This window comes from Bemisia tabaci, chromosome 3 (genome assembly GCF_918797505.1).
Source record: "Bemisia tabaci chromosome 3, PGI_BMITA_v3".
Classification (NCBI taxonomy): Eukaryota; Metazoa; Arthropoda; class Insecta; order Hemiptera; family Aleyrodidae; genus Bemisia; species Bemisia tabaci.
The window spans coordinates 3,877,360-3,897,894 of NC_092795.1; the positions used below are offsets into that span (position 1 = coordinate 3,877,360).

General features: G+C 40.2%; 1 protein-coding gene across 1 annotated transcript in view; it reads right to left on the reverse strand.

The window, feature by feature from the left end:
* LOC109043284 (inactive dipeptidyl peptidase 10) overlaps positions 1-9,748 on the reverse strand; it is a 445,954-nt gene extending 436,206 nt beyond the window's left edge. Inside the window, exon 1 of the mRNA XM_019060431.2 lies at positions 8,194-9,748. The gene's annotated coding sequence lies outside the window, so the exon portion shown is untranslated. The remainder of the gene's footprint in view (positions 1-8,193) is intronic.
* Positions 9,749-20,535: the final 10,787 nt, after the last annotated feature.

Consider the following 20,535-nt stretch of genomic DNA (forward strand, 5'->3'; position numbering starts at 1 on the left):
AGAGGAGCGACGATATGACGTTATTTTGAAGGCTTCCTCAAAACTCTTTTAATCCCAATGTAAAGGATATGGGGCCTCTTCAAGGAGAGGGGCTCTCTGAGGGGCGACTATGAATACTGCCGTGCTAAGGAAGAACGCCGTATGAACCTCCAGGCGTTGCCAAATTCCCTCTGATAAAATACGAACTTATTGGGGCAATTGTAAGTGGACCGAGTTAAACAGAAAGGAACCAAGCCACATCAGCTATTGCCAAATTTAATTGGGCAATTTAATTTTTTACATGAAAACGGTAGGGCAGATTTTCGTGCAAATTTCAGTGAATTTTCTCCCTCGTACGAAGCAAATTCCTCATCATTTTCACAGAAATCTGCACAAACATCCTTTCATAAAAAATTGAATTGCCCACTTAATTTTGGCAACAGCTGATGTGGCTTGGTTCCTTTCTGTTAAACTCGGTCCAAGTATTCTCCTTCCAATTTTTCAGACTATTTTGTTCGCAATTTAATCTAAAATATCCGAAAATTTTGAGGGAAAATATGCTTAAATTTCGTTGAAAATACATGTTTTATCCGGGGAAATTTGGCAACTCTCGAGTGCTCATACGACGTTCTTCCTGAGGACGGGAGAGTAGGGCCCTAAATAAGGGGGATGGGATGGCGTCCCGCGGGGTTATTTTCATCCTATTTCCCGGCGCGGCGTCTTGGGGGTGTTATTGTGCGGATGCAGGCGAGGGCTCGGAAGGTGACGTCATTCCAGCTGGACAGTCAAGATAAACATTCAATGCGAGATTGGACGGGGGGGAAATTCAATCTTGGAAAAAAGCGCGGAGGGATAATCGGCGACAGCCTCACGGAACACTCGCACTTTTGATCCTGGCGCGTCGCCGGCGCGGGTGCACGCGGCATAAATCCCGGATTTACGTAAGGAGGACGTTGGGTTTACGTCGTTCTTATCGGGAGGGGGACGGGAGCTCCTTCGAGCTAAGCCCCTCGGCTTAGGTCCCACTTTGTTTCCATGATCTGTAGCGCTGTACCTTTTAGGATTACTTTTACTTCCGTGGAAAATTCGCGGTTTCGATTATCGGGAACTCTAGATTGAGCACGTCGCCGGGCTGCCGGGTGTCTGTTAAAACCATCGCGCACGGAGAAAAAAACCTCGTGCGTGGAACCCGAAGTTTAGGTCATCTGGATCTCTCAAGTTTTCGGGTTGAGCATCTTAACACTTTAGGTCTAGCTGTCGAGGTTCGGATCACACATCTGAAACTTCAGTTTTTACATCTCAAGTACTTCGGTTTTCAGATCCGAAAAACTTCGGTTCTCACATCTGAAGTACTTCAGATGTAAAAACTGAAGTTTCAGATGTGAAAACCAAAGTATACTTCAGATGTAAAAACTGAAATTTCAGGTGTGTGATCCGAACCCCGACAGCTAGACCTATAGTGTTCAGATGCTCAATCCGAAAACTTCAGAGATCCATACGACCTAAACTTCGGGTCCCACGCACGAGGTTTTTTTCTCCGTAAGTAGTATACCGTTCGGTTAAAATAATCAACGATAAACAGAGCCCCAGTCCATTTTTTCTAACTTCAAGTACCCGCAGTCCTGCACCTAAAGTTCCATCCCTCCTCAACCCTTCCCTTTCTTAATACGCTCATCGTGATTTTTGATGCATTTCCCATGGGATAAAACTCAGATTTTGCTGTAGCTGAAGTTTTCAACAGGCCCACCATAGGCACGTCTAAAAAACTTAAGTTGGTCAAGCCCTAGATAAAATACGAATCCCTACCCTTCCATGATTTCCTTTAGGGTTGAAGAGTTGCGTGGCATTTCGACGGAGAAGAGGACTCCCGTGTACTTCTCGACAATGCTGCTCTCCTAAAGAAGAACTCCGTATGAACATTCAGGCGTTGCCAAATTCCTTTTGATAAAACACGAATTTCCTGATCAACTAATGAATATTTTTCTTCCGGTTTTTCTGATAATTTTGCTCGCGATCCCGCCGAAGAGTCCTGAAAATTTCAAGGAAAAATATTTATAATTCCTTCAAAAATAAACATTTTATGGAAGGAAACTTGGCAATTCTCGAATGTTTATACGGCGTTCTTCCCTAGGACGGCAGAATGATGCTCGTGTGTATGTTTGCATCGAGGTACGTGTAAGGGAATGAAATCTCCGAGTGGTAGAAATCTTTGTCAATCTTGGCTGTTTGCCCACTTGGAATTAAGATAAACTCTTCCATTCGTGTGTTTTTCATTAGTTTCGACGAGTGTAGCCCGGTACCGAGAGCGCCCGCCAGTTGAGAGCCTCGTCCCGCTACGTGCAGCGTGTAGCCTGCTTTCATTTACGGGTTCATTTGGAGCCTCGTAAGTTGTAGAAATGTACGCCAAGGCTACGCCCCATTATCGCGTCACCAACGATCACCTACAAACACCTTTTTTCGCGAGTGTCCATCCCTTTTCGCTGCTGACATCCATGTAGGCTCATTTTTTTAAAATATATTTTGCGTATTACTTGACTATCGATTTCAAGAATCAGTCCGCTGATCGCCTCGGATCCATCACACCCAAAAGTTGCGCGGTAACTGGGTGAGATTGAAGAAAATAAGGTCATGCTTACATGAGAAGCTTCGAAAAAACGTGTAAAGTCTGATATGGACGCATTTATAATAATTGACATATGAAAAACAGAGAAAAAAAGAAGAAGAACGAGGGAGAAGAAGAGAAAGAAGGGACGAAACCCTTTTAATATATTTTGAAAATTGCTGGATTTAAAGTATAAAATAAGAGATAAGGGTTTGTTCATCACGATTCTGCGAATTCTACCTTCACACTTGTTTAAGACCAAAACTTAACTAAGCAACAGCAGTCATTGAAAACAATCTTCATCATTCGGCAAAAAACTAAAATCAGTTTTATCAATGATGCTTCGCGTGCCGCACATCGCCGCGCCGCGAACTAGGTATATAACCGCGAACGTAGAGAAAGCCAAAACGCCTTCAATTTCTACGCATGCAACACGCACATCCATAGAGCACGAATAGTTGTATCACGGCGCCTTGATGAAAATTGCCATAGCTTTGTTCTCCAATTTCAATGGAGATGTTGCATGTGTGAGGAATTTGCGATTTGACTGTGGATTCTTGTGTAAAAGTTCGCGAGAAACACAATGGTGCCGCCACTGGTTTTCTCCGAAATCAACTCCCAAGCTCAAAAAGAGCTGTCAATTTGAGGCCAAAATGGAGGGGATATCCTATGCCATCCTGGGAGTCCACCTCCACATCAAGACGAACTCTCCACGCAAAGATAGGGAGCAAATACATTGACAGGGCTGCCACTTTATTTGGAGACTCTAAAACTGAAAGCACGGCATCCCTGCTAATGTATTTGCTCCCTATCTTTCGCTATCTTCTCGCGAATTTTTACACAAGAATCAAAATCCAAATCGCAAATTCCTGACACTCGCAACATCTCCATTATGGGCCCGGCGGGAGCTCAAAAAACTCGCTAATTCCTCACGCCGATTGTGAGATGTGCGTTTAGGAGCTCATCGTTTACTTGCGAGCCGTATGCCATTGAAAGCGAAACTGTTATTTTTACTCCGAGCGAAGTTCGCAACAGCCCCATTCTGAGCGGATACGACGGACGCTCTCATTCTCAGCGTTCGGACGTCCAGTTCTCACTCGGAAGGTATTCCACCCCCGTAAACGACCCATAAGTGCCCTCTAATGTGAGCAATTGGAATTTTAATGCGAGCCATGAATTTCGACGGGACGGAGGAGGGGTGACGGGGCGCGCAGCCCCGCGCATTTCGCGCTCTCGGCGAGAGCTCTCAGCGCGTCGCCCTTAATTTGCTCGGCTAACGCTCGCCGAGTGCATCATGCTAATTAACGCGAGGAGCGCCATCCTCGGAACCCGTAAGGAGTTCCAGTCGTGTCGAGTGTGAATTAGGTTAAAACTACATGTAGTTTCATAGACTACCATCCTTGGGCTCCTCACGTATCGTCGCATGAAGCTGCGGGAAACGGAATGGGGTAAAAATTAAAGGTTAGAAATTTCTGAAACAGCAGTCCGTGACAAATGGTGATATCAAAAACATGGGAGAGAAAACGGGAAATAAGGCTGAACATATTTTTAAAAAAAGGAAAAGAAGTAAAAATTAAAAGGAAAAGAAGTAAAAATTAAAAGGAAAAGAAGTAAAAATTAAAAGGAAAAGGAGGCGTAACAAGAAGTGAAAGAGAACTACGGAGAGGGAGAGTAGAATAAGAAGGAGAGCAAAAAGATGCGAAATCAAATAATTCGGAAAAATGAACATGTTCAAAAGACTCAAAAAACAAGGCAGTATGGATGAAGAAGTTGGACCGAGAAAAAGATTCTCGGTACCACAGTGCAAGGATTTTGGAGCACTTTAAAGGTCAAAGTTGACATGGATTCACCTTCTTTAATGGCTTTTCTGAAAATTGGGAAATGAAGATTGGGCATTTTTGAGTTTCAAAGTTGGAGTGTTTTTATTCTTAGAGATTCAAATAGAAAGAGAAGGAATGAAGAGGTGAATAAAGAAAAGAGAGAGATAAAACAGAGGAGGAGGGGAAAAAGGAGAGGGAAAGGGGAAGAAAGAGGAGGAAAAGAAGGAAAAGGAGGGGAAGAAGGAGAAGGGGAAGGAGGAGGAAAGGATGGAGGCGGAAGACGAATATTTCATTCGTCGTATTTTTTCCTACTTCTTCCTCTCCTTCTACCTAATGAGGTAGATTCCTCTCTTTCTCTTCCACCTTCTTCCCCTTCTCATCCTCCTCCTTCCTTTTTCCTTCCTATTACTCTGCTTTCAAAAAACACACTGGAAAAAAAACCGTTGGATCTTGAGTCCAGACTCTTAAAAACATCGACAAGAAAAAACACTCTTGATTCAATCGGATTTTTGCTTAAATCAAGAACCAAGCCTCTTAATTTGAGCGGATTTCCTTTTGATTTGAGCAAAAATCTGATTGAATCAAGAGTATTTTTTCTTGTCAATGTTTTCAAGAGTCTGGACTCTAGATCCAATGTGTTTTTTTTTTTTTTTTTTTCCAGTGCACCCGTTACTGCGTACGCTGAAACGTACATCCTTTCCTCACTTTTTCACGATTTCTGACTTTACCGACAACTTAATCCTGACAACGTGCTTAAAAAGTCCCTGATTATCTTCTCATCCCTTTGTTTTTACCATAGTATACCCTAGTATACCATAGTATTACCCTATATGCTTGAATTTCTTGTCACTGGAGAAAAAATGGAATCTTACACCATAACAAGCCAGTTACTCGGTCCAATTTTCGCGTCGACATTTCAAATCCGAAAATCCCTTGACCATGTGGTCAACAGTCCCTGACTTCCCCGGTCTGCCCTATCGCTCAATGGCGAGGCGTGAATAATCAATTGGCGACAATTCCCTACTTGAAGCTATGGTAAAAGACCAGTTATTCAGGAGATAGTTGCGAACACCCTGTTTATCGATCCTTTTCCGTAGGTTTAAATGGCAGATAAATCGATGTATCGCAATGCACGCCACGCCACTGCTGTCGCTTGCAACCTTGAGCGTTTCCAGTCGAATGTAAACGGAGTAGTTTGTGGAAACGCTGGCATGTACATCCCTATTTTTCGAACACCGAATGCAGTGAAAACTTTTACGAGATCGCTCATACAATAAACCATATCTCTGTCCGACTTTCGCGTATCGGGCGCGCCGCCATAAATATGAAAAAACAGGGCATGGACCATCAAACGAGATATATCTTCATCAAAATTGGAGGAACAAGACGTAAGTTACCGAACGAATAGTTGTTGGGAAGCATCAACTTGGAAAACCTCCAAGATAGCTGAAAGACTCTGAGTCGGAGCGTCTATTCAAAGGCAGCAATGCCACTCCGAGCTCTCCGCTGAAAGAGATATGGCGGAAGAGATTGAGTTCCTCAACTTTTTAATGAAATGAATGGACAAATTAAACTTCCGAGCGTGTCGAAGCTAAACGAAACTTTGGATTTCTAATTTTTATTTTTCTTTCAAAAACTTGATGACACCTTGAGCAGACTCGTAGCGATGACGAGGAACAAATGAACTCGGTGGCCTGTTGCACTAATTTAGAAAAAATTTCTCCATCGATAATATATTTGACAAATAGGACAAACAGATGTAAAGATTTTAACCGTGATTGAATTTCAAAATGGACGTATTTATGCTGAGAGGAACTACAGACGTGTGGGAAAGATGGGAGTGTGCTCGTGCAAGCTGAATAAGAATGGAAAAGTGGGTGTGATCCGTTTTGGGCAAATGAAAAAGCGGGATTGGACATTGATCGACAGGAACCAAGAGCCAAAGCATGCTAACTCTTGAGCCGTTGGCATGTAACAAGAGCCTTGTGGATACGGCTCATGAGTCTAAGACTCAGATCCGTGAATCGTTGTCTCCGTCGTCGCCGGTGACGTCACTGGCGCTTTATAATTCCCAGTCTTTCTTAGGGCCCTCAACTGACTAGTACACTCCTTCTTTTCCACCCGTTTCTAGTTCCATTCAGCAGAAATACGTCCGAATAGAGGATTGTTACGTGTCACCTCTGTGTGACAACTTTCTCTTTGCCTACTTTTTTATCCAACACCGTTAAAAATCAATAGACCATATTCGATAACGGTTCGATGTATCGTTTGGTTCAAAACAATAGAACATAACCTCAAACCAAACAACTAAAAGGATTTAAGTTGGAAAAGCTGAAAATGAGAAAATTCCTGACAATTTCTCACTACATTGGCATTTGGTACTCAAAAGAATGAAAAATCTGTTACAAAAGACCCGTTCCCTCAGATTTCTGAATTTACTTTTGAGGCTGTGTTTATGTTTTGAACCAATCGATATCGATACAATCTCACCCGTTTGATGTATCGAATACTATCTATGATTTACTCTGAGTGAATAGCTGCGTGAAAAAAAAATCCAGCGCGAATTGCGCGCCGTACTCTGAGTGAATAGATCAGAGCGTAAAAACCACCAACAACGGACGAATTATTTGAGGTACCTCAAGTAGCGTGAATTCAAGGTCTCTCAGTACGAGCGCAGAATGGCAAAGTGGTGGAGCACTCGTTTATCATCGCCGCGACTCGGGTTCAAATCCATGCTGCGGCAGTTCCGTTGTACGTTTGCCTGTCAGATTTTCACTCCGGCCAGAGCGCGAAATTCGCGCCGAGCTTATTTCGCGCCGGATCCATGCACTCAGAGTAACAGGTGCTCAAAATAGCAACTGAGTTAGCGTGAATTTCGCGCCGGGATTTTTAACAGTGACTTTATTAGGCGCTGAAATGCGTTTTCACTGCAAAAAATGCTATCAAATTTGAAGTCAGCTATGCATTATGATACCTACAGGAAGCATCAATTTGGGAAACCTCCAAGATATAGCTAAAAGATTCCGAGTCAAAGCGTATATTCGACTGTAGCAATTTGCTTTCTTTCAAAAACTTTATGACGGTAAAAGCAGAATAAAAGCGACGAAGAGAACTTTTGCGATAAGGAATGACAATTTCTGGCTCGTTTTAAAGACAACTCGATTTTATTTTAAAATGAGCCAGAAAATTTAGTTCCTTATTGCAAAAGGTAGTCCAAATCTGCAGTGTTTGAACGCAGTACCCTGTTCAACTAATTCGTATGAAATTTCCTCACCGATGAAGACCTTTACTCGACAAACTTCACAAACAATTTACACATTATAAAACAGATGACTCATATCGGTTTCATGCCAAAAGCGCAAATTTTCACCTCTGTATGACAATTATATCTGATGATTTTTTGGATCGAGTTTAGCAGAAAAATGCATAAAGCCGAACCAAGTTTGAACCAAGAAAAATAGGTTTGAAGTAATATTCCTTCCTGAAGACTCACAGTTGAAGACGAAGTTTGACGATTATCTTCACATTCAAAATATTTGCTCTCGACTCAGAATTTCTGACACGAAACGATGTTTCTGCAGATTGAAAACTACTGAAAACTCATTTTTGTCCGAAATGTGACTCGGTGCGTTCTTGAGCTGCTTGGTCCATTACCGATTATCCAATTTACGAGGCACTAAAATGCGTGTTCACTGTGCCTAGCAAAGGCGCGTTGGCCAAGTTATAGTAACAAGGACAGTTAAATTATGAAATATTAAGCCAGATATTGAATCAAGATACACTTTTACTTACCTCTAGTAAGGTGCTTCAATGTCTTTATATAGTATGGTACAAATTTTCAGAGAGACAGACCGATTTTTTAATTCCACCCGTTTTGAAGGAGAATAAGAACACACAGACCGGTTGAAAACAGTTTCAAGTCGAATTCAGTTTATGACGCCCGTAGCATTACTCTCGCACACGTGGCTTAACATAGATGCTTCCAAGGCAGCCCGTATTTTTTCTGACATTTGTAAAATCATTCACTCATAAGACTTGGCGATGCATCTGACCTGAAGCTCGATGCTAAAGGGTCCAATTTCAGTCCTCGAGTCGCTGTGAACCCGTCAAACCGTCGACCAACTTGGTGTGCGCGATCGTTCAAAAGGGGTTAAGAAAATATGTTTGCAGCGCCGCTGTAACTCACTGTGTGTATATTCTAATTATTCATGATAAAACAGTTTCGGTATCCGAGTAGCTCAAATTGCCCAACCATTAAAATGAAGGGGCACTGACTACCTTGCTCGTATTTTGACTGCGATCTCACTGTGCCAAACTCAAGCGGGTTCGAAAAGGTTTCGTCAAGATGTTTCTCTTTTTTCTTTTAATTACGACTTTTTAACCGGAACAATCGTTAGTTTAAAACTTGACTTCTTTCAACGTACGAGTCGCTTGAATTGCTCAACCATCTACGTATAGGCGCGCTGTTTCGTTTGAAGTTTCTTGTATATATTTCACTGGCGATTGCACAAGTAGAAATCAAATAGGACTTCGATAAAGTTCTTTTTGTTCAACTGTAGTTATTTGACATTCCTTTCATAGCGAAGATGAATGTAAATTAATGAAAGTAGCTGGATTTGCAGACTTTTTGAAGTGAAGGCGCACTGAGTTCTTTTGCACGTGTCCCACTCCAACTCCAACAAGATATCTATAGGGTTATAAACAGTTTCCCCCTTTTAAATAAAATTAATTGAACTTTTGCTAGTAGGGATATCCGTATATATTAAGGGAAAAGTCTCAAATTTAATGACCACTAACAAGTTAGCGCACTGAGTTTCTTGGACGTATCCTAGATGAACAGAGCAAGATCGGTACCGATATTGAATAAAGTTTTTTTTCTTCCTTTCAAATGCAGTTAATTGAATTTTTTTAGTAGGGATATCCGCATATAGTGAGGGAAGTATCTCAGATTGAGTAAACACTAGACGTGAAGGCGCACTGAGTTTCTTGAAAGTATCTCACCGGGAATCGAACAAGATGGCTACAAACTTTAATGCAAGTTTTCCCCCTTTCAAAAGCAGTTAATTGACACTGTTTTAAGGTAGGATGTACGGATATGTTAAGTGAAGTATATTGAATTGCATAACCGCTGACGTGAAGGCGCGCTGAGTTTCTTGCGAGTATTTCACCGGAAATCGAACAGGTAATTTACAGACTTGAATACAGTTTTATACCGCGTTTTGCGTGGATTCTTCCGAAAGTTTTTTCTGGGAAAATTCGGGGGTGGGTGGTTATTGGGGCGCGCGAACTCTCGAGAGAAGGAGGAGCGAAGGGCGATACGCGTCGGCCTGGACGGAGCGAGGCGTGAGACTGCGGTGATCCGGTCGGAGCTCTCGGCGAGATACTCGCCCGAGTGCGCACAAAGGAACGAGTTGACGAAAATTTTGACTAAAACTCCGAGGGAGGGACATAGACAAGGGGTAACGGCAAAAGCCGGCCCACTTCCAAAATGGGCCTCTGAACAAGGTATGAAGCAAAGCAATGCGTACCAGGTTTCCTCTTCGAAATTTCACGAGGAAAACTGAACCGAGTTCATCGGAAAGAGACGAACCCACATTTTCGAAACAATGGAGAATTTGCACGCAAAGTTATTATTACTTCATTTAAGAGTGCTTAAAAAACTGATTTCGCAGTATTTTTTATAACTTTTTCCTGATATCAAAAATAGTATAAAATATATTTAAAAGTGAGAAAATGCACCGCCTAGTGACGTCATCTGGCGGCATTTACCATTAAAACGCATGTATTTTAGCAGATTAGGTTATTTTGTCCTATCTCCTCCAATAAATGTCTAATTTATGAGCCGCAGGTATCATTGCAATCAGTTCACTCAACAGTACCTATCCACATAAACACGGAATTCATCGAATTTCAGACACCTGCAAATTTTCCATTAAGTTAAAAATGTTTTTGTGTTCCACTAGCCGTATATTTTCTCCAGCCAAATACTGGAAGTCGAAAATCAGAAATTAGTTTTTGAAAAGAGGGGTTAAAGTTTATTTTTGAGTTTATTTTTTTGGTTGAGTCTTATGCAAGAATACAACGAATTCAAACCTCTTTTTATCGGTTTCAACTTTATGTGGGTTGGTTCTTTTCCAATGAACTCGGTCCAGCTAATCTTACAACCATTTGCAAACTGAAACATAATTGATGAATAATTTGATAGACAACACTATAGAAAAGAAGACGAAAGGGATGAGGGATCCTATTGGTGGAAGCGAGTGCGGTTGCAATAGACAAAGTAGGTAAGTAATAGAGACTAACTAACGGCAACCCATGAGAGACCCTATAGTTAGTCCATTATTTTATCCCTTAGTCCACAGGAATCTACCACTTCAACCAATTGGATCGCTCCATACTCCTTATATGTCTTCTTTGTCAATCGCTTTGTCTATCAATTTCAACAATCAGCCCGTGCCACAATTTCTTTATTTTCAAATTCCTTGACTATTTTTGCTTTTTCCGGACTCGGAAATTTTCTAATCCTCGGACTTTCTCTGAACTTGGAACACTCCTACCTCCTTTTTTCTCTTAAAATACGCTATTTTTCGCTAAACTTTTAGTAAAATGTCCTTTTTTAAAGATCGAATGACTTAGGCATAAAGGCATTTAGTGGCAGGTCAACAGATGACAAACCTTAAAGTGACAAGAAGAGTAATCAGTTGGAAGATCAGTAATGTTTAAGTAATTAGTGGATGTTTCAGATATTCTCTGACTTTTCCCAACAATTCCCTAAGTATTACCCGTCGTCACAAAGTCCCTGATTTTTCCGGTTTTCCAGATCGCCGGCAACCCTGCACAACTGGAGCTCTGAAAATCAACTCCTAAATGTGATGTGAGTGTTGACAATTGACATTGATTAAATGACAAACATGCAGTTGACGTCATTTATATAATCTAAATTACATTTCATCCGCCTAAAATACATGTTGCTACTTTGACTCCTGGAGTCCCCTGAATTTGTTTCTCTTTCTCTCTCTTTTAAATCTGTTTTTACTCGTAATTTTCATTTGTTCTTTTCTACCTCTTTTCTTTTTTTTCAATTTTGTTGACGTATGTATTGTAATTATTTGCAGTCTTTGTAATTACTTATGTATTCTTCTCTTGTTTGATAATAAAGGTCGCTAAAAAAAAAATAAATAAAAAAAAAAAATAAAAAAAAAAAAATAAATCCTAGTTAGGAGTTGATTTCCCCACTTTCGGTCATGGGAATCGAATGTAACTTGATGTGGAACCTGAAAAAAAGTAAAATTCCGTGGATTTGGGCCTTCGCAACCAAGTTTAAGCCTCCGTTTCAAAGGCAAGAGAGAAAGTATCACCGAATCAAAAATTACTTGGTTTTTAAGTTGTTAACTTTAAAAAATCAATAAATCTCGGAATGGACCACTACACAAGGTACGAAGTTAAGCATTCTGATACAAATTTCTTAACCAAAATTTAACGTAAAACACGATTCGCGCAACGATAATTACTGAAATCAACTCCTAACCAAAATAGTTAACGTTCCTTTGCGCGTGAATTCAAACCTCCCGCTCGAGAAAACGCCATGGTCTGCGTATTGAGTGCGTGTGTCAAAACACACACTAAACGTTACTGTGGCAGTCTGCAATACGAAAATATGGCAACCTCGATCTTGACGCTTTGGCTCAGCTACAGCAAATTGTTCACACTTTGAACATTAAAGGGTGGGAAAGGAGCAATGCGCGATTGAGAAGCCTGCCGAAACCGTTTCAAGGCCCGATTTGACTCACGTAGAGTATTACGGTTTTTTTCGACCTAAAAATGCAAACTTCCCATAGCCAACGTAAAATAAAAACGTTATTATCTTGTTAGTTAGTAGTTGATCCCAGTTATTTTCGATACGAAAATCGTGTATTACGTGATATTCTGGTTGAGGAACGTGTATCAGAATTCTTAAATTCGTATCTTGTATCAGTGGCGTGGCGTGAATAATCGATTATCGATATCGCGCCATTTGCAGCTATGGTAAAGAATCGATTACTAAGGTTTGCTGCGAACACCCTGATAATCGATATTTTTTCATTGGTTTAAATGGCACAACAATCGATATATCGCAATTCACGCCGCGCCACTGTCTTGTATATATCTCGTATTGTCTTGTCCATTCCTTGTTTAGGCCGATATTGGCCCTCATCGATACCTCTCCTGTAGAAACCTTTCCTATCAGATTTTGAACTTCAATGAGTGTTCTAAACATGTAAATTTTGCGTGGAAACTAATGGAACGATTGGATCGCATTTAGCAGGTAGTAACCAGCGATTACAGTCTTCTCAAAACTGTGCAACTTGTTCTTTTTTTTAAAAAAATACTCAAAATATATAAAGTATTAAAATCCACACGAGTAGTATCCTTTAAAATTAACAATTTTTTGGTGGGAAGGAAAACCATTTGCTAGTATGGGAGATTTTTCGGATAATTATGAAGAGGCAACACTTTATGGAGAAGTAACTCTTTATGAAGAAGCACCACTTTATGAAGAAGCGCAGTGGCATCGCGCTGGTTCCTTCTTGCTGAGTTCTATTCAATTTTGGATCCTCTACGTTTCGTATTGACGAATGTATAAGCCTTTAAAGTGGCGACACCATGTGCGACTTCTCCAATGGACTCGTTAAACTGTACCACCGTGCGGCGGGAGATCCTGCGCCCCTGGAGCCCCTCGCTAGTTGGCTCTCGCGAGTGGCGAGTCCTCGATGAGACCCATCAAATGTACGTATTTCTGCCAAACGGAACTATGTGCATTACGACGTGAGCCCTGTTATGCACATATTCTTATGGGTCTCAGGTCTCATGTCTCAATGCACATAGTTCCGTTTGGTAGAAATACGTCCAAATTAGGACCGCGACTCAAACGTGCGGTCGGACCGGGGAGTTCAGTTCCTCCTCCACTTGAATCCCGAGGCCCGAGAGTGTCGCGTCCTCGCACTACGGAGGAATCCACAATCTGCAGCCGGCTGATTATTAAAAGTGATAGACAAAGCTATAGGCAAATGAGACGTAGGGAGTATGGATTTATCCTATTGTCCTACTTCATTCGATCTTTGAAAAAGGACATTTTAATCAAAGTTTTGCGAAAAATAGCGTATTTTAAGAGAAAAATGGAGGTGGAAATTTTCCGCGTTCAGGGAAAGTCCGAGAATTAGAAAATTTCCGAGTCCGGGAAAAGCAAAAATAGTCAAGGAATTTGAAAATAAAGAAATTGTGGCAACCCTACGGGCTGATTGTTGACATTGATAGATACAGCGATTGACAAAGAAGACATAGGGAGTATGGAGTTATCCTATTGGTTGAAATAGGTGGTTTCTATAGGCTAAGGGGAGAAAATCATGAACTAACCATCGGGTCTCTCGTGGGTTGTCGTTAGTTAGTCTATTACCTACCTCCTTTGTCCATTGCAGCCACTTGCCTCCACCAATAGGATCCATCCATATATCCTTCGTCTTATTTGTCTAAAGCTTTGTCCATCAATTTCAATAATCGGCCCGCAATGGTCTGGACCGTAAATTTACTCCCGACAAACTATAAATTCACGACAAAAATCACCTTTGTAAATTTAACTTTTTTGCATGAGTTCAGTGATTTTGTTGCTAAGAAAGTAAGTTGCAAAATCGTTGCAACATTGTAATTATCTTGACTCCTTTTTGCGAAATGATAGATGCATTTAAGCATTTTTTTTTATTGATTTTAAGTTTTTTTTTTTTTTTTTTAGAAATCATATACCTAAGTCTAATTATTTGATTAATTTAATGACATCTGTTTTTTTTTTACAATTTTTATTTTTTAGCACATGCGTAATGAAAAATATGAAAGATATAGTGAATTTCCGTGAAATATTTCATGGAGCTTCACAAAGTTGTGAAAAATACGACAAATATTTCCAGGGGCTGGGTACGCAACACGCACTAACGAACACCAAGAAGCAAAAACCATTCCCTTTTCATTTAATTTTGCATTTAAATTTTTTAATTTAAATTATTATTATTCCATTAAAAGTTTCAAGAGGAAGTATTCGTAAATCTCCTTAAAAGTCAATATTTTATCGGAGGAAATTATTAGTAACTCTCGAATAGTCATACGGAATTTTTCATCAGCACGCGGCAAAATAGTGTACTGAAAAAATTTTTTATTTTAAAATTGTCTCAGTTTATTCTCTGAGAGAAAAATTAAAAATGAGTTGAACACTGAACGCCAATCGGTATTATTATCAACTCGCTTTTTTGTCTAGTCAGAGGCAACATCAGTAAAAGATTATTAACTTTGATTATATTCCACCGAATGAAAAGGAGAAAATAAAAAAGAAAGGAATAGGTACATAAATAAATAGGCAGATAAACAAATAGACAAGCAGTTTCAACATGCGCTGATATCGAGGTCTAAATTAATTGAGAGTACACCCATTATAAAACTGTACAGAAAAAGAATTAATATCTCGATTGTACGAGCGGTTGGTTTTGGTGGCGCCGATATAGCAATTATAGCCACCTCCGCTATATTACATGTTTTAATTTTGATCATTCGACCAACAATTCGACTTTCCCAAAAATCGATCGAACAGGGGCCGAGATAGTATTTTTAGTTTTTCGAATTTTGAAAATTTGAGTCGAAATTCCAGTATCCCGTCACAAAATGCCACCAAGTACCAAGTTTCAAAAAAATCGATTGAACAGGAGCCGCGTGTCGTAGGATCAGTAGGACTCGACACAGCGATAAACGATACCAATCAATTTACAAACGTTAGGGCGCCTTCATTTTTCTTTGATACTGTGCAACACTTCTGCGGTGGAATAGTTGCTCAGAGCGCCTTCAGAGGTATCGCTTCGATTTGATGGAGGAAGATGACGATTATCGCTGAAATTACATCCTAGCGCGTGCACAGTTTCTCGTCACCAACGCAACGGGGAGGTACAAAACATTCATAAACCGCAATTTGCGACGTTGCAAGTTTTCCACTGCATACTTTATGGGGGTAAAACAATGTGAACACTTAAAAATCTACCGTGATTTTTCCGAGATCAGATGAGAAATATTATTTTAATGTTTCACTTAAGTCTACTTGTATGCTTTCGTTGAGAAGGGAAAAACAAGTATGAGTAGAAATCTTCGAACAAAAAAAAATGATCCGAAAGTTTTAGCTCTAGAATTAGACGGGCCTAAGAAGTTGAAAAAGCGCCAAAGCAAACTGACTGAAAATCAATGTTAACAGCTTGCTTTTGCGTCTATGATGTAAAGTGTACGAACTTTGATTACATTCACACGAATGATCTAATGAGGAAATATGAATAGAAATAATCTGAAGTATCTGAAAATTTGATGAAAAAATATCTTCTAATAAATAAAAATGTTGTGGGAAGTAATTCGGTAACTTCCTTGCGTTCATACGACGTTCGTTCTTAGCAGTATCAGTGATCTGCCATGTTCAGGAAGAACGCCGTATGAATATTCGGGAGTTGCCAAATTTCTCGGATAAAATTATGTACTTTGGAGTAAAGTTATGCAGATTTTTCCTTGAAATTTTGAGATATTTTAGATTAAATTGCGAACAAAACTGTCTGAAAATTTCTGACCAAAATATGCATGATTTTCCCTGCGAATTCGTATCTTACTGGAGGAAATATGGTAACGTCAGAAGGTTTATACGGCGTTCTTCCTTAACACGGGAGTAATGTTGTGAGCTCTGCTCGCTTCCAATTTCGGGACCTTCGTTTCCCTTTCCCCCTCCACCCCGTTAGATTTCTCACCTTCTCGACCTCTTTATTTCAAAGCTGGGTCGCGCCTTTCATCAAAGTTCCTTCAATAAAGGCGTCTCTTCAGAGTCTTTTTAGTCCATATCGGTTCAATTTCCCCTTCGCCTCCACAAAGAGAAGAAATGAGACACTGAAAGCTATTCCGGAACCGTTAGATTTCGTGTCTGTATACCCCTTGATCTCATATTCATTTACCGGGCTCACTGTATCCGAATTTTCCATGAGCATCAAAAGCTTTATGAATGCGTAAGAATATATCGATGGTGAAACTGCAAAAGTGCGTTTATCGGTTGCGGTGTTTGAAAATCTCCGCTCCTATTTTATTTTTTAAAAGGAAACCAAAGCAACATTGTGGCTTGAAATTTTCACAGAATATTCTTCCCATAGAGAAGAAAAATATCCGAAGTGCTCAATAAATGATGTTAAGTGGTTTTCCATATGAAAAATAAAGTATGACAGGAAGTCTGCAACGCCACAAACCGATATACGCATTCCTGCAGTTTCACCATCGATATACGGAACTGCGGACCGATTATTGTAATTTACAGATAAAGCCATAGACAAAGAATAAAAAGGGAATATGAGGCAATTCTATTGGTGGAGGCAGATGGTTGCGATGGACAAAGGAGGTAACTGATAAACTAACAAAAATTGCAACCTACAAAAGACCCTAAGGTTAACCCATCATTTCCCTTTTTAATATATGACAACCACTCGTTTTAACCAAAAGGTTCGTGCCATTTTTCTCTCGTCTTCTTTGTCCATGGCTTTGTCTTTGAATTTTATTTATCAGCCCGGTGATTTCTATCACGCGCTGAAACAGTTCACTAGCAAGGGTAAAAATGAAGTTGTGCTCAGGAAAAACCACCGTACCTGAGAACCTTTAAAAATTGCAGAGTTTTCCCCGATAAAAGGTTGATTTTTGAGAAAAATTGCAATTTTTAATTTTAATTCTCCATGATACCAGGAAACAAATGCCGATAAGATTATCTAACAATGTCCTTCAATCAATGTTTGAACATTATAGCATTTTAATGACGCTGGAGTATATACAGCCGAACTAAAGGGGGGAAAAAGATTGTGTCTAAAGCCAAGAGGTGACTTAAACAGCAAAACGCAGGACAAAATTTTGAAAGTATACAGGAAAATGTAATGGAGAAGCAGATTAGCTTAAATCTATCGAACAATTTCGGAGCAGAGAAAAACAAACCCGTTTTCGGATAGTTTAAAAATTGCACACTTATCGGCGACTAAAAAACGCCTTCAGATTCGAATGCTTACAACTTCAGTTACACCAACCGCGGATGGCATATACAAATGATTGAAGGTGTTTCAGCGTCCGAATCCGTTTTCCGTGGACTGCCGACTAAGCGTTTGCGCATTGATTATGATTCATTTTATTACACATGCGGTTCAATATTGAGAGCGTGACCATACTCTTAACCACATGGCTGTGAATTTAAATGTAATGATTACTATCCATGAAGTTATAAAGCGTACACAACATTGTACACAACCAAAAGAGTCCAAAATAATTGAGGGGCTGGGAGGACAAAGCTCATAAGTGTAGTTTTTGCTATTTCGAGGATTTCATGTTTTAAGTTTCCAAATTACATGGATCCTTATGGCGGATAGAAAGTTCAAACTAACTTTTTGATGCTTAAAAATTGGAATTTGGGACCAAATTTTTCTCTCTACGTCTTATTTCAAAGTAGAAGAACGCAGGCGGCTGGATCAGATTGTGTATTTTATGTCTCTTGATTGGGTCATCGTATTTTGAAGCAAAACTCAAAGAGTTGCCGTTTACAAGATCGCAACTTACTCAAAAGCGGTTGTGAATTTAAAATGTATCGCACGGATAAAATGAGCTTTCGTTGATTAACTGTTAATAATCAAAATTGAAGAAAAGGTACTTTGTCCACTGGTCCATTAGGAAAGCGTAAATCATGGATGGAGCATCGATGACCAATTATATCTTATCTGATAAGGAATTTTAAGTGTGAAACATACATCCAAGAAGGAGGGGCTAACAAACATATGTTAGTTCCTTCTTCTTGGATACCATGGTGCCAGCTAGCACACTCGCGAGTTCGTGAAATGTCATCAATAATCTGTGTTAGGTTCGGTTAAGCAACTAAACTAACTTCTTGGCAAAGCGGAGAGGATCGCTGGATTTGAAGGCGTTCCAAGCTGAGGTCGTGCCTTGAATTTCTCCGCTAAAGAAACAGAAACTTTTACTATATCGATGTTATCGTAATTACAATTTGACGAATTGACAAGTACGGCGCTTGCAAATTGCCGGCAATTGCTGACTAGCCAAAGCCGGGGGTCACCCCCCTGGCCCCTAAGGAGCCGAAGCCGGGAGTCGCCCCCCTGGCCCCTAAGGACCCAAAGCCGGTTGCCACCCCCCTGGCCCCTAAGGAGCCAAAGCCGGGGGCCGCCCACCTGGCAACTAAGGAGCCTAAGAACGAACGTTATCAGATTTCACAAACAGAAAAAGCTCGAGAGGCGTCATCATGTAGTGAACGGAAGTAGTCGTAAGTCAAGGTAAAAGAAACGTAAGGCATATGATCCGCCCGACTACTCGAAACGCATCTTCTTTTTCTCGTCACTAATGCCGCGGCGGGAGATTTGAATTGAGGGGCTTGGAGGAGGAGCGGATAGGTGCTGTTTTTGAAAAATTGAGGAATTAATGATTTCAAGTGAAACTAGTCTGAATGCAAGTTCTGTGAAAAATTCGCCCCCAAATTCCAATTTTTAAGCATCGAAAAGTCAATTTCGACTTTCTCTCCGCCATGAGGATCCATGAAGTTCCGAAACTTCAAACACGTATTTCTCGAAATAGCAAAAACTGCACTTATGCGCCTTGTCCTCGAGGCCCTTCAATTCCAACAACTTTGCAGTCTCAGCCAAAAACAAAATTGACCGTCTGCTGTTGATGTAAACTAACAATACAAGAAAATTTGTGAAGAATTAACATTTTTGTCCTTTAAGTGAAACGGCTCTTTGTTCATTTACATCAATGGCAGACGATCACACTGATTTTCGGCCAAGAGTGCGAAGTTGTTGACATTCAAAGTTCGCGCCACGAACCTGGTTGCAGGAACGAAAAACTGCGGCCAAAGAGGTCGTGAAGAGCACACTTACCCTGGATGTGAGTGTCACAAACCAATCGTTGAATCAGGAATTTTATTGAATGCGTAAGCTGATGGTCAGACCAAATAAGGTTTGCATGTTTTCAATGCAGATTTTCAGTGTATTGGCTTTCGGACGGTAAGAATCTATTTGAAAATCAATTATTCTTAAATGCGACCTGGCTACTTTATCACATCGTATTTTTATCGGCCAACGTTCAAACAATCTGTGTTTTTTTAAATATCGATCAATTTTGATAATTAGATGTTTTCTCATTGCTTTAAATTTTGAAAACAATGACGAATTGATCAAATGGACGTATATTTGCTTTTAAAAGAAAACTTGAGACGTGTGGGAAAGATCGAATGTGCTCTAGAAAACTACTTAAGAACAAATTTAAATGTAGGCGCGACGTGATTCCTCTTAAAAAAATAACAATTTGGGATTTGCCGTGGGCATGTCACGAGAGCGTCGTGGACAAGGTTCATGAGCTAAAGTGCACCAGCACCGATCTCCTCGTCGTTGCACATCTGAGTCATCACCGCACTGGCATTCGATCTTACGGCCCGTAACTAACGAGCAGACTCCTTCTTCCCCACCTGTCTCTGATTTCTTTTAAAATACTTATAAATAGTAAATAAATACGTCCAAATATGTGACAAAGAGCATTCAATTGGGTCAGGCATCCTACCGTCTTAGATTTCGAAAGTCTCAAGATAACATTTTTGGCAATTTCTGCCATTTTCGATTTTTGAATTTTAAAAATTTGAGTTGAGATTCAAGTTCCTCGTTAAAAAATACCCCCTGACACCATGACAGTAACAGTCAAGTTTCATACGTTAGTGCGCCTTCAATTACATTTGATACCGTGCAATACTTTCGTGGTGGAATAGTTGCATTGGCGCCTACAAACCTAACAGGGATACTGCATGCATTGCGCAAAGAGTGAAGTATCCCTGTTAGGTTTGTAGGTGCCGATGCAACTATTCCACCACGAAAGTATTGCACAGTATCCAATGTAATTGAAGGCGCATTGACGTATGAAAATTGACTATTATCGTCAACCACTATTTGCAAAGTGGTAACTTCACGCCGACTAAAACATTCTGCAGGGTCCAAACTTTCAAAAAAGATACTCATGATATAATCACCGTGTCTCAGCGTACTTTTACGATGGCTCTTGAGGTTTTTTTAGGTA